Source organism: Podarcis erhardii (assembly GCF_964252035.2).
Source record: "Podarcis erhardii genome assembly, chromosome: 1".
In the NCBI taxonomy this organism is placed as follows: Eukaryota; Metazoa; Chordata; class Lepidosauria; order Squamata; family Lacertidae; genus Podarcis; species Podarcis erhardii.
This window is the reverse complement of record NC_138497.1, coordinates 70,099,085-70,124,491: the sequence shown is the minus strand read 5'-3', so window position 1 is coordinate 70,124,491 and position 25,407 is coordinate 70,099,085. Positions and strand designations below refer to the sequence as shown.

At 42.4% G+C, this 25,407-nt stretch overlaps 2 long non-coding RNA genes across 9 annotated transcripts in view; one reads left to right on the top strand and one right to left on the bottom strand.

Moving 5' to 3' along the window:
• The window catches only part of LOC309330806, a 62,093-nt gene that overhangs the window by 12,161 nt on the left and 24,525 nt on the right, over nt 1-25,407 (top strand). For 2 of the 8 annotated variants that reach the window (XR_014151586.1, XR_014151592.1), the window contains exons 3-4: nt 20,037-20,070; nt 20,813-20,854. The exons of 1 other annotated variant lie outside the window; for it this stretch is intronic. This is a non-coding gene — a long non-coding RNA (uncharacterized lncRNA). Of the gene's footprint in view, nt 1-17,623; nt 17,739-19,869; nt 19,932-20,036; nt 20,071-20,812; nt 20,855-25,407 lie in introns of all 8 variants that reach the window. 5 more of the 8 variants (XR_014151587.1, XR_014151589.1, XR_014151590.1 and 2 more) reach the window with 5 other exon arrangements.
• Nucleotides 14,524-16,770, bottom strand: LOC309330994. Its single transcript, XR_014151679.1, has 3 exons — nt 16,057-16,770; nt 15,438-15,623; nt 14,524-14,685 (listed from the first exon to the last, which is right to left on the bottom strand). It is a non-coding gene; the product is annotated as an uncharacterized lncRNA (long non-coding RNA).

The following is a 25,407-nucleotide window of genomic DNA, read 5'->3' as shown; positions in this document are numbered from 1 at the left end:
AATGTAGAATGAGTTATAATATATGCTATATTTTGTGTGTGTGTAGTTTGGCTTTGTAAAACAGATGTCATCATGGCTTGACATGGAATTATTGATGATAAACACAGTAAAACTAATTAGAACTCCAGAGTCCTATGTGTACCACCACCAGCCAGCCGTACACTGGAATGTGCAATTGGACAAACAGGCCCTGCAGTGACGCAAGATGCTGCCACGTGGAGGCTTCCTCTTTCATGCTGAGAGCAGTTCTGCTGACCCCAATAATGCTCTGGACGATATGCACACTCGGCCTGACAGCAGGGAATGCTTCGCAGTTGCTCTCTTGAGCATTCAGCCCTGACGAAGCCAAGAACGAATTCCAGCTCTCCTCTGTATTGGGTTGTCCCAATGCATACACTTTTTTAATGAAGGAAAAGAAAATGGGGAAACCTCCAGGAGCCTCCTGTTTCTTAAGATGGCCTTGTGATGGGTATGGTGCCTTTCACAGGCTCCTTTAATATAAGGAGTCGGTGCATTTGTCATGGGATCTCTCAAGGTATGGCAGTGATATACCATGTTTCAGTGTTCACCTCTCTGAGGCTGCTCTATACCATCTCCAGCAGTTGTAACTCTCCCAGAAGTTAAGCAGATACAGTATAATAAAGCAAATATTGCTTATAAAGCAGTACTTGCATGTTGCGGTATTTGGCATGCTCTCTCACTGGAGGTGGATGGGGCAGTGCAGAATAATATATGTAGTGATAGAAGAGCCTTATTGGTGGCTCTTGGGGGCAAATGAAGCATGGAGTTCAAGTTTAAACTCATACAATCCTCAGATAATTTTTTAGACTGAAAACGCATCACAACTAGCAATGCTAGTTGACAGTGTTTTAGCACACTGTGGGTTACTCATTGTGATGAGTTGGTTACTCATGATTGTGACTGCCCTGTAAGATCTCATATAGGATCTGAACTGCAACCTCTTCCTCCATTCAGTCTTCTGGATGCCATTTTGGAGCAGTTCAGTACCTTATAACTCAAAGCACAGATCTGTTTTTATTGAGTTTGCAGTAATATACATTAAATGAACACAATGACATCCATACAAAGAAAGGGCTATAAATTGTAAAGATATGGTTTCCCTAATCTCTGGAGGATTTATCAACATCATGATGGGCTCCTTAGAGGGATTCAGAAGGGTATGGAGCCATGGACTGGTTGGACGAAGGCTCAGAGCCCAGGGATTGTTGGTGGGAGAAAGATGAGTGGTCACAGGGAGAAGAGGAAGAAGACTGGGAGGATGAGGTGTCAAAAGCTGAAGAGGTAACAGGATTTAGTGAGCTCAGAGAGTCTGTGGCAGAGAGAAATCTAGAATCAAGAAGAAGAAGAAGAAGAAGAAGAAGAAGAAGAGGAGGAGGAATTTGGATTTGATATCCCTAAGGGGTCTCAAAGCGGCTAACATTCTCCTTTCCCTTCCTCCCCCACAACAAACACTCTGTGAGGTGAGTGAGGCTGAGAGACTTCAAAGAAGTGACTAGCCCAAGGTCACCCAGCAGCTGCATGTGGAGGAGCAGAGACGCGAACCCGGTTCACCAGATTACGAGACTACCGCTCTTAACCACTACACTACACTGGCTGGTGCAAGAGAAAGGGGAGGCTAAGAGGCAGAGATGAGTTCAGCTGGGGAAGAGGCATGGGTGCCTCCCTCTCCTGCTGCAACAAGCTCCTCTGTCCCTTGGTCTCCTAGAACCAGGAGAGGCATGAAGAGTCTGCGAAGTTAGCTTTGTGCAGGTGCAGTCTCAGACTGCTTAGAAAAAACCCTGGAGAGGAGAGGACCTAGGCAGCTCTGAGGAGGCGAGGATCTTCAGTCTCGGCAACTGCTTCATGGGGGCAAGACCCAGCGGAGATGAGCTGCATTGCTCCGTGGTTTATGCTTCAGGGATCCCTTTGCATCTTGACACTCTGCGATCTGCACTGTTTATCCACATGCGCTGAGCACCCATGAAGCTGTCCACTGTTTCTGCAGTCCTCTGGATTAGGGCCCAAATATTTTTTTATTCTAGAATCTGGATAATGAGGAAAGTTTCAAATCAAAGTTTCAAGCTCATGACTAATATGGATAATAAAAGTCACACATACTCTCCTGGCCAAGAATAGAGAAAGTGCTTGTAATGTTCTTCCAATATTTTAAATAGTGCTTGGTGGAGTCCTTCGATGGAAAAGTACTTCCTTTCGTGTATCCTGAATCTTCCAACATTAGGAACATGTTAAGCTGCCTTATACTGAGTCAGGCCATTGGTCCATCTATCTAACTCAGTATTGTCTGCACTGACCGGCTGTGCCTGTCCAGGGTTTCAGGCAGGGGACACTCCCAGTCATATCTGCAGATGACTGAACCTGGGGAAATCTGCATGCAAAGCAGATGCTCTGCCACTAAGCTGCAGCATTCTCAATCTTTCAGCTGCAAGGTCTGGAGTCCTAGGGTGGTACTCGCCATGAATCCCACCCAGAGTGGACCCATTCAGGTTAATGGGCATGACTAATTTAGGTTCATTGATTTAAATGGGTCTGCTCTGAGTAGAATTTAGTTGACTACCACTCCTAGTATTATGAGAGAGGAAGAAAAATGGTTTTCTACCCACTTTCCCCACACCATGAATCATTTGTTAAACTACTATCATGCCCTGGTTTTACCTCCTTTTATTCTGTAAACTGAAAAGCCCCAAAATGTTCTTTTCCTATTGTTGTTTCCTATTGCTTGATGCAACTTGAACTCAATACCACTTAGTATGTCACAAATACCCCTGCTCCATTTTGTATTATTTTCCCAGAAGACAATACAGTACAACACCAATGTGGAAGTGCTCCTAATATGTAGCAAAAACACCAACTAAAGTGGCAAACTCCAGCAGAATTGCTCTTAGCTCCCCTTTTACCAGTTTAATTATGATATGATCTTTGTATTTTATTTTGTTTTTTTGTTTTCCTTTGTGGGACGTCAAGGGATGGAATTTCCCAGATCTGTTTAATTTCAGGCACCCTTTGTCAGACACTCCCAGGCTTTGGCTTATGCATTTCACCCTCCCCCTTTCATCCCATATGGGGTTGCCAACTTTTTTTTACTGGCTCTGCAGCTATGCCTTTATAACAGCAGCCTGACACACAGAAATTAAGCAGGTGAAGGTTTCTCCCTCAATTTATGTGCATGCCAGGAAAAGCAGTGCCTGCTTAATTTCTTCCTGTCAAACTGCTGCTCCTTCACTGCTGAAGCTAACATGGGAACTCTGGGGTGAGACTCCATAGCATGCTGGAGGCTGGGATATAGCGTAGTGACAACTTCCTGGGACTGTGCCTTCCAACTCCACAATTCTATGATTCCAGATTAGGTAAAAGTAAGGTAAAGGTAAATGACCCCTGGACGGTTAAGTCCAAGCAAAGGCATCTATGGGGTATTGTGCTCATCTCGCTTCAAGCTGAGGGAGCCAGCGTCTGTCCACAGACAGCTTTCCAGGTCATGTGGCCAGCATGGCTAAACCACTTATGGTGCAACGGAACACCATGACGGAAGCCAGAGCGCACAGAAACTCTATTTACCTTCCCGCTGCAGGGGTACCTATTTATCTACTTCCACTGGTGTGCTTTTGAACTGCTAGGTTGGCAGAAGCTGGGACAGAGCAACGGAAGCTCACCCCGTCGCACGTATTCAGACTGCCGACCTTCAGATCAGCAAGCCCAAGGGACTCAGTGGTTTAGACCACAGCGCCACCCTTGATTCCAGATTACCTTGTAGTTGAAGGAAGTGTGGGATAAGGTAACCCTCACAAAAGAGCTAATCAGTCAAAACAGCAACTGTGCATCTCTCTGTACATTGCTGTAGTAAACACCTATGAACATTAGAAAGATAAAGAAGAGCAATAAAACAAAGGAAATAGGACTTAAAATAAACACATACATGTATGGGTGTGTGTAAACACATACACCTGGGCCTTAGTTACTCCGTATGTTTATTTTGAAAATTGAGACATTTTGCTTTTTCTGCTCTAGAGCCAGAGCCAAAGAAATAATCTAGGCTGCACACCAGCGCTAACTAAACAAGCACATGTGTCACCCAAGGCAATAAACAGCCTGATAAATGATGTGATGATAGGTGACTCCTCCTTCCCTATATAAACTCCAGCTACTAAACACATTGGCCGTGTCACAAACATCATCATTGTGATCACCTTCCCTAACAGCTGTATTATTACAGAGTTTCTTTTTTGAAAAATAATAACGTATTTATTACTACTGGCCTTGTATATAAAAATTCTGCATTGGCACACAAAGGAGCTAAGCCAAGGGTTCGGTTCCTCCTCATAAATACAATAATGATACAGCAGGGGTATTACCGTATCTCTTTCAGAGTGTATATATAGGTAGATTTAAGGCCAATTAATAACATTACATTTAGACTATTTTGGGAAGGGGGGGGGGGGAGGTCAGCATTCTTTTCTATTGGGCGAACTGGTTGTGTGCATCAGCCCACCACAGTCACCAGCTGTCAGGATACCCACATGCGGATTTTACAGAGAACTGTGCTTTGGGAAAAGTTTAAAAGAAACTTGTTTCAAATGCATCTTTTAAAGTTGTTTTGATGACTTGGAAAATAGGCTGCAAAGAGAGGTCACAATGAACCCATAGTGGAATGGGAACACTTCCTGTCCGAGAGGCACTTGATTTCATCAGGAGGAAACACTCATGTTTATAGAGGCAGAGGCAGTAGAAATAAAACATCTAAAAAAGCCAGACTATTTAAAGTGACATGGTGTCAGCGGTGGCTAAAACGTGCTATGAATTAAGCAACAAGCACAGAGTCTACAAACGGAAAGAACCTCTGGCACCTAAGAGAGCCACACATCTGGTCTACTACACATTACACGGAAGAAGGAGGTACAAATATGGCCAGTACAACTTCAGGCTGAAGGTGGATGACACGTTTTCTAATTTTCACCCTTGCAAACACATTCAAACAATCACACACACTTCTTCCATATAGCACATGATTGAAAGTTCTGCAACAAACCACTCCCTTGTTTATTGTAGAAAACATGACCTCCTTACCTGCAGTATGGTGATGGAGCTGAGAATTGTACCCTTTCTTTCTGAATAATGTATGTATAGAAAAGCTCTCAAACTTCTAGGAAGAGCCCAGAAGCAGTACAGTTTTTTTTTTTTTTTTGGTTTTTTTTTTTTGGGGGGGGGTGGGAGCCAGCAGAGATGCAAGTAATGCAAAACTTTTCCAGATAAGGTGATGTAGTAAAAATCATTCCTATGCTGAGGGATGAAGATGGCTGATGTGTTGTGTTGATGAGAGGTCAGCCATCTTTGGAAAGTCAAGCGGCTTATCTTGGCTCAGCTATGAGAACCTGCATGGGGGGTTGTGGGGGAGCTCAGGGGCAGAGTGGCATAGGAGGACCCTGTGTGTGCTCAGCCATCATATGGCATATCATATGCACTATTTCAGAGGCTGGTGCATGTTGGCATAACACACAGACATGTCTTGAAAAGCCATGTGGATATATTCAAAGCATCCATTCACATGGCACTAAGTGAGCACAGGGATTGCTGCTTCCAGATTCTCTGCTGCTTTTGCATGGTAGGCAGCTAATAAACAGGAAACTAAGGCTTAAGGGGAGGCAACCAAGACTATACAAATGAAAGGGGAAACATTCTAGGTGGAGATAATTCTGGATTAAAAGGAAAGGCCAAAGCTGGTTTGGGAATGTGTGAAACTGTAACCTTCAGCATTTGACAGGGGGGTGAAATGAGCCCTACTTCTCTGTTGAACTTTTCCTTGCTAACTTTAGAAAGTTTGCATAGGATTAGGTGTTTGGAAATCAGGGCTTTCTCATTTTTGTAAATGTCATGATGCCATTTCTGTTGTTTTTGGCACCTTGAGCAAGTCTTGTGATTTATCCAAGAGATGTTTTAGATCATACAAGAGATGTTTTAGCTCATGATTCAACACCCTGATTCATCCTACTTTGCAAATATTGTTTCAGGGTACAGTGGTCGCAATCTGATTTTCCAAGGAATAATTGATAAAGAATGCACAGTAATTACTGCAAAAGCCAACATGTTCTTACTTCCTAATTAGAGAAAATATTGTTTCAACTGAATCATTCTTCAGTAAGCTATTCTCATGCAGAGTGCCACACAACAAATTCCATAAATACATAAATACCCCCCCCCCAAAAGCCGGTTTTAGGGGAGTTGGCAAATAGCAGCAGACAGTAAATGATAAATTGCATAGTGGCTTGTATGTGTTGACTAGGATATTTTCCTACTACCACTTTTGAATTCAAATCATGCTCAGATTTAAAAAAGTATAATGCTGATTGCATGAAAAAGTCATAATACCCTTATTATAGGTCTGAATAGTATATTTATATAACTAGATAGTGACATTTTGACATTCCCCCTTGCCTAGAGTTAGAGGGGAGAGCAACACTGCCACCTTTTGGTCAGAAAGGACCTTTTACATGGTCTCTTACCGATGCATAATTACATTTACTTGTTTCATGAATCAATCCAGGGCTTTTTTCCAGCAGGGACTCGCCGGAACTCATTTCTGGCACTTCTCAGGTGGGCACCATTGCCATTATAAGAGAAAAAGGGAGGTGTTAGAAAAATAGCACTGGAACAATCTAAAATATAAGACAAAGAAGATTTGCTATGCTTGTTTCAAATTCATCCTCCATGCTGTTTTCTGATGGCACTCTGGTTGCTGTGCTCATTTGTTTGTTTTTTGTAGCACATGTGTATGTGTTTGCACAGCTTCAACACAAAAAGGCTTCAGTACCATTTTACTATCTGCTATCAGGTGGAAAAAAAACATGTATGGAAGGAGGCAGAGCAGGGTACATTTTTTATGCTGCCAAAGGTCTGCATCTCTCTCCCGACCCTGGCAAAAAAAGAGAGAGCATTGTTGTTTTTTCATTCCAGGAAAGGCCAATTGGCTAGTTGGTCCAGACCACATTTGGTTGAGAGATGACTGGTTATTTGTCAATTGCCTGAAACTGATCTGTCTGTGACATCTGAAACATATCCTGCAAAGCAAAGGTGGGGGAAACAGAGCCGGACACACTTTCTGCTCCCCCCCCCCAAAGTATGTCCTCCCCTTCTATTTCTTTAGACTGTTTGTAGCAATCTGAGTTCCTGAATCTGGGTCTTTGCTGAACGTCCAGTTTTGTGCTTAGTTATTTCTCAAGGAAATGGTTCAGCTTAACACTTTGATAGGTAGCCTTATAGAGCTGCTGGACCATAAACCAAGAGCTTATACACTGGCCACTAATAATAAAACATATGATGTAGATATTTTTCCACATTTATTATGCTGTCTTTCTGACATACAAATGACATGAGAAAACTTGGTAAACTTGTTTGTATAACATTATTCTTGTTTATAAAACCCAATTAAAAAAAAAAGAAGAGTCAAGAGAGGACTTCCAATCTCAGAAATGGATCTAGTTTATTGTGATTCCTCCCTCATTGTTTTGCCATTTTCTAATCTTTATTTTCACCTGCTTCTTGGGAGAAAAGCAATGACAAACCTAGACAGCATCTTAAAAAGCAGAGACATCACCTTGGCAACAAAGGTCCGCATAGTTAAAGCTATGGTTTTCCCATGAGTGATCTATGGAAGTGAAAGCTGGACCATAAAGAAGGCTGATCGCCGAAGAATTGATGCTTTTGAATTATGGTGTTGGAGGAGACTCTTGAGAGTCCTATGGACTGCAAGAAGATCAAACCTATCCATTCTTAAGGAAATCAGCCCTGAGTGCTCACTGGAAAGACAGATCCTGAAGCTGAGGCTCCAATACTTTGGCCACCTCATGAGAAGAGAAGACTCCCTGGAAAAGACCCTGATGTTGGGAAAGATGGAGGGCACAAGGAGAAGGGGACGACAGAGGACGAGATGGTTGGACAGTGTTCTTGAAGCTACCAATGTGAGTCTGACCAAGCTGTGGGAGGCAGTGGAAGACAGGAGTGCCTGGTGTGCTCTGGTCCATGGGGTCACAAAGAGTTGGACATGACTAAACAACTAAACAACAAAAATCTTTATTTTTTTGGGGGGGGTTTGATCTTCATCCTGTTGTGAAATGCCTAGAAAGCTACCGCAAGACAGCAGAGACACAGGCAAAACAATAAGAGCAGCTGCAGAAAGGGCAGAAGAAGAGAGGAATCTTAAACATCCTGTAGCTAAACAAACAAAACAGGAAAAAATGATTATGATTAACTGCTTAAAACAAGGCTCAGGCTCGAGAACAAAAAACCATGTGTGAAATGAATGCAGAAAGCAACATCTCCCCCAGTTCTAGAGCCATAGAAAAGAAATATTCTGGATTCCAAGCAGATGAAGGGAACACAGTTATAACTACTTAATATTTATTTAACACACCAATGTGCCAGCTGCTGTACAGACAAAATGTCTTGGTCTACTCAATCCACAGGCTTAAATCCTGAATATGCTTCTAAATGAACACATTTAGAGCCATGTTGCATGTGTAGCTGTTTTCTCCACAATGCAAGTTATTCATGTTCAGAAATGCTACTTCTGGTCCCTTATTCAGTGAGCATCAAGCTGCACACCTGGGAAGAAAGCAGTTCCTCGCCCAAAGAAGAGAGTGGGAAAATGCACTTTCAGCAAGTGCATGAACATCCCATAAATTGGAGACATTTTCCAATGCATGCGTGTACAATGGGACCCAGTGATGTTCACTCCCTGGCCATCAGCCATGCTATGTACAGTGATCACATATGTGGGCATGGAAAGAGCACTTATCAGCCATGGTTAAGCATCAGTCAGTCCCTAGCAGGATGTAAGGAATCATTCCCATCTACTGCTGGTGGACAGTGAGTTATTCTGCTCTTCATGTGATTATATTGCTCCTGTTACCTGCTCTTGGGGAAGGAAGACCCAGCAGAAAAGAGTGAGTACTCCTGTTATCTACTCCTGGGGAAGACAGTGTGTCTGCTGATTGGACAGGAGTCCACAATTTGCAGTTAAGTTTCACAGAAATCCTGTCTGGCATTTATATTGCTCATTGGCCTCAAGCAGCAACATGAGGAACAAGATGCCATTCCAATAATCTCTGAAGCATCTGAGGTAGGGAATTACCATCTTAACTTTGCTGGTTACTATGAATTGACTCCTCAGGACTCAAGGAATAGGGTGTGTGAACACCCTGATTAGGAGAAAGCACTTTTTGTACCCTCAGAGGCACTATAATCTCTCTCTCTCTCTCTCTCTCTCTCTCTCTCTCTCTCTCTCTCTCTCTCTGTGTGTGTGTGTGTGTGTGTGTGTAGGGGGTGTGGTTATCCAGGGCTCATCCACATGTACCTTTTGCCCCACTTTCTAGGCACAGACCTGCACTTTAAAGTGCCATGTCTGAGAGCTCCTTCCTGGCATTTCCCGTGTGAAAACCTGCTCCTTAACACTGAAATGGAACAAACGGCAATTAGGGTTTTCCGCAGACCTGTGCTTAGAGATGTGGCATGAAAAGAAGTCTGGATGAGCCCTCAGTAACACAACCTGGCTAAAGCTAGTTCTCTTTATTTATTGGCTTTAGTGGGGTGGAGAGAGAGGGAGAAGAAACAAATACCCACAAGCTTCCTTTCTCACTTCCTCTGTGTTTCAGGCTTTGCTTGAGTTTGGCTTTCCAGTCTTTAGTAGGGACCAATCCCTTATTACAGGTTTGCAAAATGTTTGAGGATGCTAATTCCCAGTTAGATCATTTTCTGCAAATAAAGGCTGGACTTTGTTGGCAGCATTGGTCCTACTATTAGACAGAGTGAGGCTATTTAACTATTGGAATATGTATAGGAAAAGTTACCGTAATTGGCACCCGTCTGTCTCAGGAGACAATGGAAGAGTTCATCTTCCATTGTATAGGATAGCAGGGCATACTAGCAGTAGATTGTATAGGATAGGAGGGTAGTTATTAATAGTAACGTTATACAGTTTTATTGAACTACATCTTTCTGTTAAGCACGAGTATTTTTAACAGCCTAGTACTTGATTATTTTATTTAACTATATAAATAATTAAAAGTGACTGCACTCCAACTCCCATTAGCTCCAGCCAGCATGGCTAATAGTCAGGGATGATGGAAGCTGGAATTCAACAACATCTGGAAAGCCACCCCTGCTCTATAGAATAGACTTGCATAGGTTGGGGCATACAAGGGGTGTGATAAACTTTCTGCTTTTTGCTGCCTGCCTAGGACTGCAAACATGGAAGTGGGGGTTGCTAAACACCTCAGAATCCATGCTTGGACCACTGGTTGTGCAGCCCGTTCTATAATGTACATTACAGCTGCTCTAACTTGGTGTAAAAGTATTCATCTTTGAGCATGTGCAAATACTTGGAAATAATAATTGATTTGTTATTTTCTTCATTCCTGTTCCTTTGGCCTCCTTCCATCATCTTGGGAGCCCTCACGTGCATTAGTTTTCTTCTGTTTTTTCTAATGCGTGCACAATGACATACACATAGCTAACACTTCATAAAGAAAAAGAAAAGCAATTGATTTAAAGAGCTAATCCACAGTAAAATGAGATTCCCTGGCCTCTGCACTACTGTATGAGACTCCAGTTTGCAGGCATTTGTCTTCAGATGCTTCCAAGCCAATCTCTGATCTCATTTTTGCTAGTGCTCAGTGCATTCCACATTTCTGAGTAGACAATCGGCAGATGAATATGGGACAACTTCCTTGGTTCTGTTGTCTGCAAGCCGAGGAACACATCATCCCCCAGGGAGCCAGGCGGGATCAATTAAAATAGTTTGCATTTTTGTTTAGCTCCTTTTGTTGCTTTGGCAAGAAGAAACAACATAACCTAAGCTTTTTTCATTCCTTGTGGGATTGGGGCAGCTTGTCCTCTTAGGAAGAATCCTTCCTAACATATAGGTAATTTATTGTGCAATTATTGTACTCTTCCTTGGTCAGTTAGATTATTTTCTTCATCCACCATGGGTGCTCTAACTTTAAAGGTCAGACCACACATAAGATTACAACCTGTACTTAAACACATTTTTCTAGGAAATGTGCTTTGTGCTTATTTATTCCAGGTCCTGTTTCCTTGCTACATATCATTCTTCTATTCAAATGTGACTTTAAAAAAAGGCAGCTTCCCTGTGGAGCTGATTCTACCACAAAGCCAGACCCACCTTCTGTGCTCCATTCTTTTCCTGACCTGAAAAGTGCCCTTTCTAGGGTGGATTGCACCAGACGCAGAATGCTACTTGTGATTATGAGAGACTAGTTCAAGTAGCATTGCAGGACAGCCCAACCTTCAAAATAAGAGGCTGGCCCAGGGTGGGGTGTCACTGGTCAAGAAGCTGGTGATTCTGATTAACCATTTAATTAATGAAATGGAGAGCCACGTGCCTTTGCAGAGAACCCAAGAGAAATTGAGGCTCACCTAACCATGGGCTTGTCTACATGGGATTTTATGGTGTTTGCAGTTGTCTGCATCCCCAGTTTATTTGTTTAGTCTGCATGGAGTTAACTCCAACAACACAATCTCAATGTTTTTTGCTTTGTAAATTTGGGTTTACCTGATATGGGGATAATCCAATAAATTGGGGGTAGGTCAGGTTCCAAACTGCTCAGGGTCATAGATGACTTGTTTCAGTGGGTTTTTGGGTGGGCAGATCATTTGCCCCTTTATGATACTTCCCTTTCCATGCCCGCTTCCTCAGTACTTTCATTTCTTTTCTGGCTGTGCTCATAACTATTTCCATCTTTGCTGACCACCATATATACAGATGGTGACCATTTTGTGCACATCCAATTGATGTGTGACTGCTGATGCGCGGGGCCTTTAGGACCCAGAAGAGGGCAGAATGAGGGTGTAATAGGCTTATGCATGTTCCACCAACTTGCGTGGCGGCTAGAATCAGAATCCCCATGCAAAATGTGCTCTCTCTCTATCTCTCTCTCCACAAGACTGTGCCAGAGAACTAAAATTATTGATACAATGAATGACAATTTTGGCTTCTGTTAACACCACCTCACTGGCTATGGTATTATGCTTTATCCAACAGAATCTCTTCTGCAGGGGAGGTGGAATGGACTCATATAATGAAAGATGAAAATAGATGGGTGTCCAGTGGTTGCTACATTTAGTTAAGATGTAGCTCTCCACATCAATACTTATGCTTTCATGGATCTTTCCCTGGGATATTTCCCAGCTTGATATATTGACCTTACAAAGTGAGCACTTTCCCCATGAAGTCACTCTTCAGACTTCTGCCTATACTAAGGGAGCTTCCAGATGGAAACCTTCCATCACAATTGGCTCATTCAGACGCAGTTTTTCTGTATGCACATTTCTACACATCTCATTTTTCCCAGTCATTATATTCCTTGCTATTCTCTTGTGCAAATGTGTTTCCACACCAGCAGTGGTTGCAGATTTGTGTAAAGAGTTATTTTTACTTACCATATTTTTGCAGCAGTAAGGGGCCAGTGTTTTGATGATGATGTCATGTGGACACTGCAAAAACAACAACAAGAAGAAACTTGTGGGCATGAGGAGCAACAATTCCACAATAAACCCCTGCCTGAAAGGACTCTTACGTCTACCCTATGCTAATCTCTTTTTAATAGACATATATTTGTGGCAATGCCATGGCAAAGATGCATCGTCATTTACTCTAAGCCTCTGACAAAATTCCACAGGTTTCAGTGCCTGGGTCAGCTGCAGAGGAATGCAACCGCCATGAGGTGTTAGATTTGGCAAACAAGACTCCAAATAAGGATTTTAAGAATAGTTTAATACTGGCTTGAAATCCTGAAGCACAGTGTTTTATATTCCCTTAGTTGTGTGCCTGTGGAGGCTGAGAGACCAGGATTTGAAGAACATCTGTGAGGGAATTTTAGAGACTCTCCCAAATCAACATCTCTCTGGCTTTTTATTGTTATTAAGAGATGTCTGTTTAATGTTAAAACTTCTAATAATCCTCTTCTTCTTCTTTGACAATCACTCGTAGCTGAGTAAGATTGTCTTCCAGGAACACGGTTTCAACAGTGAGTCTATAAGTGACTGTGGAGGCCAGTTCTGGATCCACACGTCCTTCCACAGTGGGTATGTAGGTTTTCGGGTGGGAGTTGATCATGCTGAGGGTTTACCAAACGTGCCTTCCTCTTAGCACGTTTCTCCCTTTCGTCCTGAATTTGAGCATCTTCAAAGTCCATGACCACCTTTGGTACAGGCTGTTCTCCAATTGGAGAGCTCGCATGTCAGTGTTTTCCAGTTGTTGGTGTTTTCCAATTGTTGGTGTTTATATTACATTTTTAAAAGATTTGCCTCGAGAGAGTCTTTAAATCTCTTTTGTTGACCACCAGCATTACGCTTTCCATTTTTAAGTTCAGAATAGAGTAGTTGCTTTGGAAGATGATAATCAGCCATCTGCACAACATGACCAGTCCCATGAAGTTGATGTTGAAGAATAATTGCTTGGACACTGGTGATCTTTGCTTCTTCCAGTACACTGGCATTAGTTCATATCATTCTTTAGGATTTTTTGGATCTTTGTTCTAGAACAGGGGTGGGAGCTTATGGTACCTCATGGGGGTACCTTCTGGGCTGTGTGCCAGTAGTGATTGGGGCTAGAGGAAAAAATGAGTGGGACAATGGATGTGACTCTTACCTTTGTACAGTAGGCCTTATTCCGCTCATGTAAAATTTGGAGATTAATGTGTGTACACACGTGTGCAATGTGTGTGCAAGCATCCATCCTACATCCAGGCAAGTAAGAGACACCATCACTGTTCAAGAACACATGCCAGACAAGCAAAAGCACTCAAGAAAAGTGCAAAGCAGGACTGGTGCACCGGGTCAGATGAGCCAGATAGAGGGGCCATATTCAGCATCAAGGTCTGTGGTTCTCTCCCTAGTCTAGAAATACCCTCCACCCCATGTTAACCTGAAGAAGAAAATCCCCGAGAACTATGAAAGCTATGCCCCATCATTAGTAAAATCTGAACTGGAGCATCTAATGTATTTGCATAAGGAACACACACTATAGCTCACTATAAAATCCTTGAAAAGCATGTGACCCCGGCCCTCTTCTCCACAGGCCGTGGCTTAATCACATAACTACTGGGAGTCAGTGTCACTGTTGCTGCTTTCATCACTGGATGGGAAGGTCACAGAATTAGTGTGTGGATTCACAATTTGGGAGCCACTGGCGGTTCTTCTACCAGGGAAATGCATAATGCCTGCAGGGGCTCTCTCTGCATTCCCGGCTGCCAGACTGGCAATGGTTCCTCTGCTTTTTCTTCCTTCTTTTTAATGACCCATGAGCAGTCTCTACCAGCCATTTGCTGTAGTTTATATAAAACGACATATTTGCTGTAGTCTACGGGGGGGGGGGAGAGCAGATAAGAGTTACTTTGCTGGTTAAAATAATAATAAGTTACACTTTGGTTGAATTCAGCGTATGAACATTTCAAGAAGCTTAAATTATTTCTTTCTTTAAAAGTTTATTCAGTTTTTTGGAAGTAACACACAAACAGCAATTGATAATTATATAAGTGTATATCAACAAACACAACTCTTACCCTTAGAGGAACAAACACTAGAGGTGTGCAAAAGATTCATATGAATGCTGGGGGCCTTTGAGGGATCTGGAGGCATCTGCAAGGTAAGCTGGGGTCCCTACAAGATAGCCATGAGTTGGAAGAAATTAAAGAACAACAACATGAATACAGAGTCATACATGTGCAACTTAATCTTCATGTACAATGCTTTGGCACCTCATGAAAAGCCAAGGGCTAAACTGGAAAGGGTAGGAAAATGAACAAATCTAACAAAGAAAAATAAAATCAGCAAAATAATATTTAAATATGCAGTTAAAATAAATCCATGGCATGTTTCTGGTACTGTCTATACACTCTGATTCTGTGCTGCTTCTGTAGCTCTAGTTGCACATTGTGGGGGGCGGAAATATTCTCATATCCAGTGGGTGAACATTGCAGAGATATTACCTGTGCATGCAAACAAATTCAGGGGGAGGAGAGCTATGACTGTCAGTGGTGATGGCCAAACCAAGTATGTCTCTGAATATCAATCTGGGGAGGAGGAAGCAATTGGGGAGGGCTGTCACTTTCATGTCTTCTTGCTTGGGTGCTTGTTGAAGGCAGAGCTGTCCACTGTTGGAAACAGGATGCTGAACTAGGTGGAACTTTGGCCTAATCATACAGGGCTGCTCTTATAATATTCCCCTTGTTCTAGTGGGACCTGTGCTGGTGCACTTACAACCTTAATTTAAGAACATAGTATTCTGAGATTGCATTGTTGAAGGAGCCAGGCAAGTTTCTTGATAAGTTAATGGCCCCTAAGTATGGGCCGTTAGGGTAACAAAGGAAGTAGCTGTGTCGGAGGGCAAATGGGTGTGCCCTGTCCTTCACCTGGCTGGTAGTTAGAAGGATAATGCAGTTGTGTGAGACAGCTGGGCTAGGAGCCGGCAGAAGATTGAGAGTGAGAGGCATGCTTTATGTCTGCTTGAATCCAAGGCTGTGGCTATGGGAGATGCAAAACCTTACTGGGGCATTGATCCTGTGAGGTCTTCCATCATAGGGTCAGGTTGTATATATCTGTAAATAAACAATACATCATAAAGCCACCACAGTCCGCTGACCCTCATTCCAAGGAAACTGAACCCCATCACACTTGATATTAGGGTAGCGTGCAACCAGTGCTTTCCTGTCAGGGGTACTCAAGGGTTCTCAGTACTGGCACCTCTTTTTGTTGCTAAAAAGTATGGCACCTATTGTAGCAACTTTTTGGTGTGTACCAGCACCTATTTTTCTAGGGGGGGGGGGGGAGTACTGTGTGCAGCAATATTTATTAGGCATCCTTGCCAAAAGGAAAAAAAGAATCTGCATAAGGCAATCTGATTTGATATGTTTCCTGCTTCTAAGAAATGCCACTGCCAGCAAAATCACCTGTTTAGAATGGAGCATAAGTATGGAGGACACTTTTAAATAGTGAACTGGAATACAAAGTACTGTGTCCACTCAAATGTACCTTCCACATTTCATCAGCTCAGCCTTGGACACTATTTCCCTGCTTAATGGTGCCTTCCAGAATTCAGGATCTCAGACATCAGGAATTTCCAGCTCTGGTTTTGGGTCCTCAGGGGAGGTGGTCTGAAGGATTGGCACAACAAATGCTGCAAGGCAAACAAGGCAGGAGCATTCCTGTAAACAAGATGATCCTTGCACATTCAGCCTTGCGTTGCAACACGGGATTTTTCACGTTGTTCTAGTCTTAGGTCATATAACAAGTGTCACTTGAGAAGAATGTGGGGGGGGGGGAGAGGATGTAATAGGCTAGCCATGTGTCTGGTAGAACCCAGTGTTAGACGTGACTTCTCCAAGGAAAAAAGGCTTTAATAATAAGCAAGTGTATCAGGTTTCTCAAAACACACTGCTAGGGTCATCTGAGCAGCTGGCAGGGATACGAGCTCTGTGACCTGCCTCTGAACCTTTCAAGCTCATTTCCTGTCAAGCGTCAGGCCCAAGAGGACAAGCAAAGAGCTGTTAAGTTCTTCTCTAGAGTTGTCTCAAATTAGAATTCCAGTAATGGCTTGAATTCCATTCCACTTGTCCTCAACTGGCCACTTTCAGTTCCTGTGAAGTTTGAATTGTATGGCATAAGCTGTTGTGGGGAAGGACCTTAGCTTAGTGGAGGAGCATCTGATTTGCATGCAGAAGGTCCCAAATTCAATCCCTGGCATCTTCAGGTAGGACTGGGAAAGACCCAGGCTAATATAATATAATATAATATAATATAATATAATATAATATAATATAATATCACACACACACACACACACACACACACACACACACACACATTATATGTTTTTACTGATTTATTTGCATATTTGCTTTCGCATTTAATGTGGTTTTATCGTATTTCCTTTTGTTTTCAACCTGTTCATTGCTTTGGAAGCCTTTGAGCCAAAAAGGAGTATATAAATGACCAACGAATGAATGAGAGTTGCTGCCAGTCTGAGCTTAGATGGGTTGATTGTCCTACATCTTTGGGAGTTGCAAAGGAGGAAGAGGTCAATAGGTCCCATATTTCGAATAACAACCAGATACAAGTTAAACTGGAGATGGTCACAGACATGCTCAGAGACATCATGTTGACCAGCAGATGTATACTCAGATTGTCTGGAAGTGGGCAGGAAAGTTTAAGGAAGTTAAACATTTTAACACTTACTAGGGATATTTGAAGATCCTCGCCCAGCACAACCTGAATGGCAGAGACAGATCATGTTCAAATGCTCTTGTAATCACAGCCCAGTTCACTGTTCCCATTCTTGCCTTCTACAACCTTCATTCTCCCCAGAGTTACATGCTGCCTTGCTAACTGTGTGTGCATCTTGTCATCTTCCAGATGTGTGGGTACATTTGGTACTTTACCTACATGTATGGCTGCAGGTTGAAGCTATAGAACAGTGGTGGCCAACAGGGGTGTCCCACCCCAGTCCTCTCTAACTGGCCCTTATTCTGTTTATTGTTATGCAGAGTTTAAAAATCCATCTGGGATTAATTTAATTTCTGTGAATGTTATTCTATTGCAGGTACACCAGCTGAACCAGCAAAGTGAGGGCAGGGGCCATATCTGAATGGCAGAGCTTATGCTTTGCATACAGAGTCCCAGGTTCAGCACCTTCCCTCTTCAGCTTAAAGTGTCAGGTAGAGTCAATGGGCAGGACCTCTGATTGCTTGACACATTTGAGATAGTTGCTGCCAGTTAAATAGACAGATGAGGAAATGGCCTGATCTGGTATAAGACCATTTCTGAGGGGCCTAGCTATTAAAAGCGGGACCCTTCAGTCAATTCACTTGGACAGTTCACTTCCCTCAGCTTTAACCACTGGTTTGTGACCTGTAGAATCAGCTGGCTTTCCTAGTCTGGTCCTCCTGATGGAAGCCGCCTACAGAATACGTTCAGTTAGAACAGGAAGTTCTTGCATCTTCCTTTACTGGAAGCAGTTGGAAATGGCAAGACGACTAGATGAACTTACATTGTGTTTTGTTAAACTTCACTGAACTGTGTCCACCTCCAGCAATTCAGAAACAAGGAAACTTCCACTGTGTCCTAGCCTGTCTTGGGACCAGGATGCACCATGGTGTGATAGAAGCTGCCTACAGAATATTTTCAGTTAGAACAGGTTTTTTGTTTTTGTTTTATACCTTTTTGCACCCCTTACTGGAAGCATTTGGAAACTAGATGAGCTTGCATTGTATTTTGTTACTGAGCTGAGGCCACCTTTGGCAATTCAAAAACCAGAAAGCTTCCACCCTGTCCTAGCCTGTCTCGGGGCCACTATGTAGCACAGTGCAGTGGATGCTGCCTACAGAATATTTTCAATGAGAACAGGGTTTTGTTTTTGTTTTTAGCATCTTACATTACCAGGAGCATTTGGAGACTACTTCTGGATGAACTTGCATTTTATTTTTTTAAACTCTTCACTGACCTGAACCCATCTCCAGTAACTCAGAAACAAGGAACACCTCAGCCTTGAATTTTGAAACAAGGGCCTGTTTAAACAAAGAATGCTTTAAAAGGAGAATATATCTTTCAAAAGATATTGGGATACAGTTCAAATGCATCTTTTAAAATATATGTAATGCATTATTGCTGCTTTGCTTGTGGGACACGAAGGATGCTATGCTGATTAAACAGGAGCTAATTAAATGTTAATAAAAAAATAAATATTGAGGAGGAGAAATAAACATTCTGTTGAAAACTAGATGCCTAACACCTGGTGCGTGTTCACTTGGAAATAAATGGCACTGTAGTTAACGGCGATTACTCCCAAGTAAGTAGGTATAGAATGGTGCTCTAAGTAGGTATAGAATGGTGCTCTTAGTAGGCAAACTAAGGCCCGGGAGCAGGATCTGGCCCAATCGCCTTCTAAATCCGGCCCGCAGATGGTCTGGGAATCAGCTTGTTTTTACATGAGTAGAATGTGTCCTTTTATTTAAAATGCATCTCTGGGTTATTTGTGGGGCATAGGAATTCATTCATATATATATTTTCAGAATATGGTCCGGCCCCCCACAAGGTCTGAGGGACAGTGGACCGGCCCCCTGCTGAAAAAGTTTGCTGACCCCTGCTCTAAGAGATAAAAAGTACAAGCAAACCATAATTCCCTTTAATTAGTGCTTAATGTAATGCATCTTATGGAGTTGAACCTGTAGTCCATCTAGTTCAGTATTATTTGCCCCAATTGGCAGCAACTGTCCCAAGCAGGTGAAGAAGAAGATGTACAGAACCTAACTGGATTGGCAGTGGACTCTTACTTCAACACCTGTCAGTGGGACATTGTCCTCCACTACACCTGTTAGCAGCAAGCTGACATAAGGGCCATGGTGGGCTGCATGATGCCCACGCTTCTGTCCTCCGGTACCTCGTTGCTGTTCCCTGCAAAGTTGTGGATAACCAACAACAGGTTATCAATAATGCCACAGAGGAACAACCGCCCTTGTGCTTGTTTTCCCCAAACCATAGTTCCACTTCCCTCTTGTGCTCCACACGCATATCCTTAAATGTCCACTCACAGAGAAGTCTCAGAGACTTCCTGGAGCTGTTTCTCTCTATCTATCTTTCTCCTTTGGTGGCCAGTCTGCTGTGTGCAGATCACAGCCAATCAGAAAAAAATAACTCTGGAGAGCAGTTCCCACCCCCATCTCCAAAGGGATTTTTTTTTTTTGTAAAAAACAAAATAGCTCACAAATAGGTAAGAAAAATTAAATAGGGCTGGAGGGTTTCGTGGGCCTTTTTCATTTATCCATTTATATCCTTCTGTTCCCTAATCAGGGCCCATTAAGTAATGTAAACTTATGGGTTGCAGTTGTGGAAAGAGCTGCCCTGCCAATCAGGTGTGTATAGTTGCATCTGGGCCAATTAGGTGCTTGCATTTGCACTCTGTGGCTGTTAGACTTTTCTGAGTTTGCACTGATGTGTGACGGTTGCCTTATTCTTAGAGCAAGAGGGCTATCGAAGTAGCGGCCAGCAACAGTAAGTGTCTTTATTATATTTTTATTTTGGTTGTAACAATGCCAGACCCAGGAACTTATTGTATTATGAGTAAAAGTGGCTGAGAGGCAGAGCTCAGTGTAGGAAGAGGCAAAGGAGGTTGCTCTTCTCTGAAGCGAAAGGGCCAGAGGAGGTGTTGAAGGAAACTGGAAAAAGAGATAAAAGGTTACATTAAACTGGCATACAAAGGAAAGGCATAAGAGAGGAAAGGTGTTGTAAGAGAGGAAGGAAATGTAAAAGCACCAGAAAAGAAGAATGAACGAAACTGGCAGTGGTTTTTTGGAGTGGGGTGGGGAGGATAAGGTACTAGTAGAGAGTGAAAGACAAATGGGAGAAGAAATGATAGGAAATTAGTAAACCTACTGAGAGACATGTGGTGATGGGAAGAAAAAAGGCTTAATCACATTACCTCCAGAACAAATGTTGGCATTTGTGGAAAACTGAGGTAGGGAATTTGTTTCCATAGGGAAAGCACTATGGGAAAGAATATAGCTATTTCCAAAGATGGAAAGATCAGTAGACAGCGATGTTAGTCAGCTAATTATGCCAAGCTCTGCAGCTGCCACCATTTGAAACTAGGTCCACACCACCATTTTCTGACTAGTGGGCCTCAGTAACTTCCAGCCACCTTAAGTGGGCCTGAAGATAGAAAATGTGGAAACCTCCACAGTAGAGTTTGTTTGTGTAGCTGTTTGCAGGCTTAGCAGACTTTGTTCCTTTACAGGTTTCTCTTTGCCTGACCCCCAAAAACTCCACTTCAGGGAAGGTAGCTAGTCAGTATTTTGAATGGAATCTCATGCATGTTTGCTTTGAACTAAGCTCGCTGGGTTAAATGGTGCCTACTCCAGAGACTGTTTAAAGTGGAGCTGGCTGGGGCTGATGGGAGATTTAGTCCCAGGTTTGGGAATGTTGCCTTTTTCTATATGCACGAAGGTGGCTGTCTTGCTGCCTTCAAAATGTTGTTTGACTCCTACTCCCATCCTCCCCAGCAAGCATGACCCATGGACTACAATTCTCATCATCCCTGACCAAGGCATCTGGAGGCCCACAGGTTATCCAGTATAAATTTATGCTTGTTTACTCAGAAGTAAGACTCTATCAGTTCACTGTGACTTGTTCCCAGGAAAGGTGATATAGGACTGCAGTTTTACCCACATTGTAAATTCCCAGTTGCTGGATATCAAGTGTGGGAGAGTGCTGTTGCAGTCAGGGCTATTCTTATGTTGTGTTCATAAAACACTTTCCATATCCGTCTGTGTACACAGTATGCCTTGAAATCACATTGGAAGTACATTTCCCCCTCAGAAAATTATGGGCATTGTAGTTTAAGGGTTGCTGGGAGTTCTAACTTTGTGAGAGGCAAACTACAGTGCCCAGAATTCTTTGAGTCAAAGATTGTGCTTTCAAGCTGTAGGGTGTGTGCAGCCTAAGGAGGGTTGGATACAGTCAGATGTGCTTGGCTGTATCCATTTTCTATGGACACAGCCTGTGTTTCTAAAATAATGGGATGAACTTGCACTGTGGAATCCACCCTTAGGTACAATGGCCTCTGGTACCCTTCAAGTATTTTATACTGACTGCCAGCATTTTGAGTTAAGTCAATATATTTGTTTATACTGTTTTCTTCTAAAACAACCAAGTCTTGTGTCTTGTTGGCCCTTAAAGACCAACAACATTGTTGTAGTATAAGCTTTTGTGACCTGGACCCTACATCATTAGATATATGATGTGTATCCTCATTTGGCATGTCTATATATGGGAATAAAGAAAAACTTATGTAAGCAGTAGGGGCAAAAGGCTAAGAAATGTGAGAAGCAGAGTCAGTGACATTTCTAGGTAGCGTGAACTTGATATATGTGAATTTTGCCCAGAAATGTCATAGAGTGTACTGCTTGCATTTCATGGCCTTTTTTGTCGCCATTGTTTACAATTATGTATTTCACACCCATGTACATGTATAATCTGCCAGTACTTGGGGAAGCTGTTGAAGCGAACTCTAGACCACAGTAAATCTACAAGTCTTTAAGGACCATAGGACTGTGACTTTGCAACTGTCATAGTGGGACTTATTTCTAAGTAAACATGCATTAAATCTGTTGATCTGTTGCAACAAAGACCAAAAAATACTCACATTTCTGGAATGCAGTGACACCTTTTTTCTTTTTATGTGTGCCTGGATTTAAGCCTTTTCCCCACTGAATACTGTATGTTGTAGTCCAACGCTTACTATCTGAAGAACAACTGATTCTTCATCCCTGGTGGTGAAGCAAAATTTTTTTTCATAGAATCATAGAGTTGGAAGGGACCCTGAGGTTCATTTAGTCCAGCCCCCTGTAGTGCAGGGAATATGCAGCTGTTCCATACAGGGATCAAGCCTGCAACCCGTGTAGTTAGCACCATGCTCCTGTCAGCACCATGCCACTGAGCTATCCAGATTGAAGCTCATGTTTGTTTTATTTTTGTGGATGCCTGAATATATATCCTGTTCTCACCCCCTTTTCTGGTTTTGTTTTTTTCCAAGTAAGTTATAATACAACATTTGGAGGACCACAGGTTCTTCATCCATGGCATAGACCTGAATCACTTTCTACCTTTGTCATGCACAAAATGGTTTATTAAAATTTTGAGTGTATTGGATCCATATGAGGCAGATTATCTAGATCAATTTCAATCTAGTTTAAGGTCTGGTTATGGGACATAGAATGATTAGGTTGTCTTTGTTGATGAGCTATACTTGTAACTAAACGGGTGGTTCTGGATTAGCTGACTGGGATGGAGTTTGGAGGTACCAGTTTACATTGGTGCTTGTCTTACTTAGAGGGTTGAGGGACTACAGTTTGATACCATTGAGCTATATGGTGACCCCCAAGATTACATTCTATGCTAATTAGCACACATATGAAACCTTTGGGTGATGTCATTCAGGAGCTTATGGACTTATCATCAACAATATACTCACTTTACCTCAAAATGGAATGTTGGAAACTTGTTAGTCAATGCTTATAAATGGCTTACTGGGAAAATTAGGATGTTGGGAATTCTTTCAGGCATATGAAATGCATTGAAGGCAGACAAATGAGGTCAGCCCATTTTAGAAACTAGTGGTCAGCTTTCACACCATGATGTTTGAAAAGATCGTTCCTGAACAAATTGAAAACAAGGGATGGAATTAGACACAGATGGGTTCCACTGACAATGCCAGATAAACTGTATTGTGAACACTTTCACAAGGGACTATTACATAAGATGTAGATTGCTGACAATTTATAGAACAGTCCACTGCTTGTTGGTAGAAAATTGATATTTCTGTTAAATAGCATGGAATGAGAAGTGCATTCACATGTGGCTATATAGGATTAGATGACAAAGACCTCTTAATAGAGCAAGTGAACACTGATTTGTTTGTGATGCTCAGGAAATAAACTGTTTGACACCCTGGCTTTTGGTCTGTAGCACTCCTTGGGGATCTGATCTGTTCCTCATGCAGATGTTTTGTTGATGACTTCATGCAGGTGCCCCATGAGTGAGTGGGGAGAAATGTAGCTCAGTAAATGCCCAGTTTGGAAGTGGCCTTTGTTCATGTACAGAGCTGAATAATGAGCAAGTGAATTGACATGTGTCCACTGCAGAATAACAAACATTCAGTGCCACAAATGTTAATGGGGTGTACCACTGTGAACACCAAAAGATGCTTGCCCCATAAAGTATCAAGTGCCCCACCATTTCCCAGCCATGCGTCTTTATGAAAGAGAATGTTAGATTTTATGCATTGAAGGTTTTATGTGGTGAATTCCTTCCAACATGCAACATTTGAGCACCGCAGAAAACCACCAGTGGTATTCAGCTAAGTTTTCCCTCACAGCAGTCCCATTGAAAATAGTGAACATTGTTAGGTCCATCAATTCCAGTAGGTCTACTCTGAGTAAACCTTAGTTGAATACCACCCCAAGTTTCAATATTCTCAGTGTTTCAGCTTATTCAAAATAATGGATTCCTACAAGAAAGTGTTGTCTTCAGTGCATAAATTGTGGGGCTTGTAAAAGAAAAAAAAAAACCCATTCAAACTGAAGATGACTGCTGAAGCCAAGGACAGAACATTTTTGTGGTGTCCCATCCCTATGGCTTGACGTTGCTGCGGCTGCTTGGATAACAGACTCATTGGCTTTAGTGACCAATGTAAATAGAAAAAAATGACCCAATAGAGAAACTTTTACAGGAAGTAAGCATAGATGAACCATAGTGAACCCAGGACGACAGACAGAAGGTTAGATATATTGGCATGTTTGACTTGGGAAATACAATTTGATGCCTTAGTTCTATACGATGCATACTAGACTCATCATAGTTTTGAATTAGAGACTGTGTGAGTCTGTGCCAGCACTTGCTCTCCATTAATTTCCAGCAGTTTTTTGTTTGTTTGTTTTATTGAATTTTACATTATTATTTCCTCCCCCACAATTACATCATAGCAAATAATAACAGATTAAATTTCCCACTTTCCTCCAGCCTCCCCTTGACTTCCCTCAACTTCCTCTTCTGGTTTTTTTAACATATGAACTTGTCCTGCTTACAATACTATTTCCAGCAGTTTTTTGAATATCACTCTCCTCACACACATTCACTCACTTTCTCCTCTCAGGCTTTATAAAACTAGAAGAGTTGTGAAATTACTGTATTTTTCCGTGTATAACACCACCCCATGTATAAGACGACCCCTACTTTTGGGAGTCCAAAATTAAGAATCAGTAGTTTAAAGTTGTTCAGCTTTTGCTGAGCATTTTTGGAAAACCATTGACAGATGCTGGATGAGATATGGACTGTACCAGGCCTTACTCTGTTCAGTGATATTAGAGCATACAAAAATTCACTATGGTCATACTTTTAGTTTAATAGAATAGGTCGCTGGATGCAGTATGTAGTGGGTTTTTTGTGCTTGGGATGGGAGCTGGAGTCCAAAATCAGGAAACACCACACTGGCAACCAAGGTTCAGGTTTCCACTTGGACGCAAACTTCTCTCTGAGTGATTGAGCCAGTCACTCTCAGCCTAACCAGTCTCACAGAACATGTATTCTGCCTTGAGGTCCTTGGAGAACAAGTGGGATAGAAGTGTAGTAAAGCAGAGGGTTTGAACAAGAAGAGTCCCAACTACAAACTTCTCTATTTTGAGGAAGGGTATTAAATTTATTAAGGGACACGAGTGGCGCTGTGGGCTAAACCACAGAGCCTAGGACTTCCTGATCAGAAGCTTGGCGGTTCGAATCCCCGCGACGGGGTGAGCTCTCGTTGCTCTGTCCCAGCTCCTGCCAACCTAGCAGTTC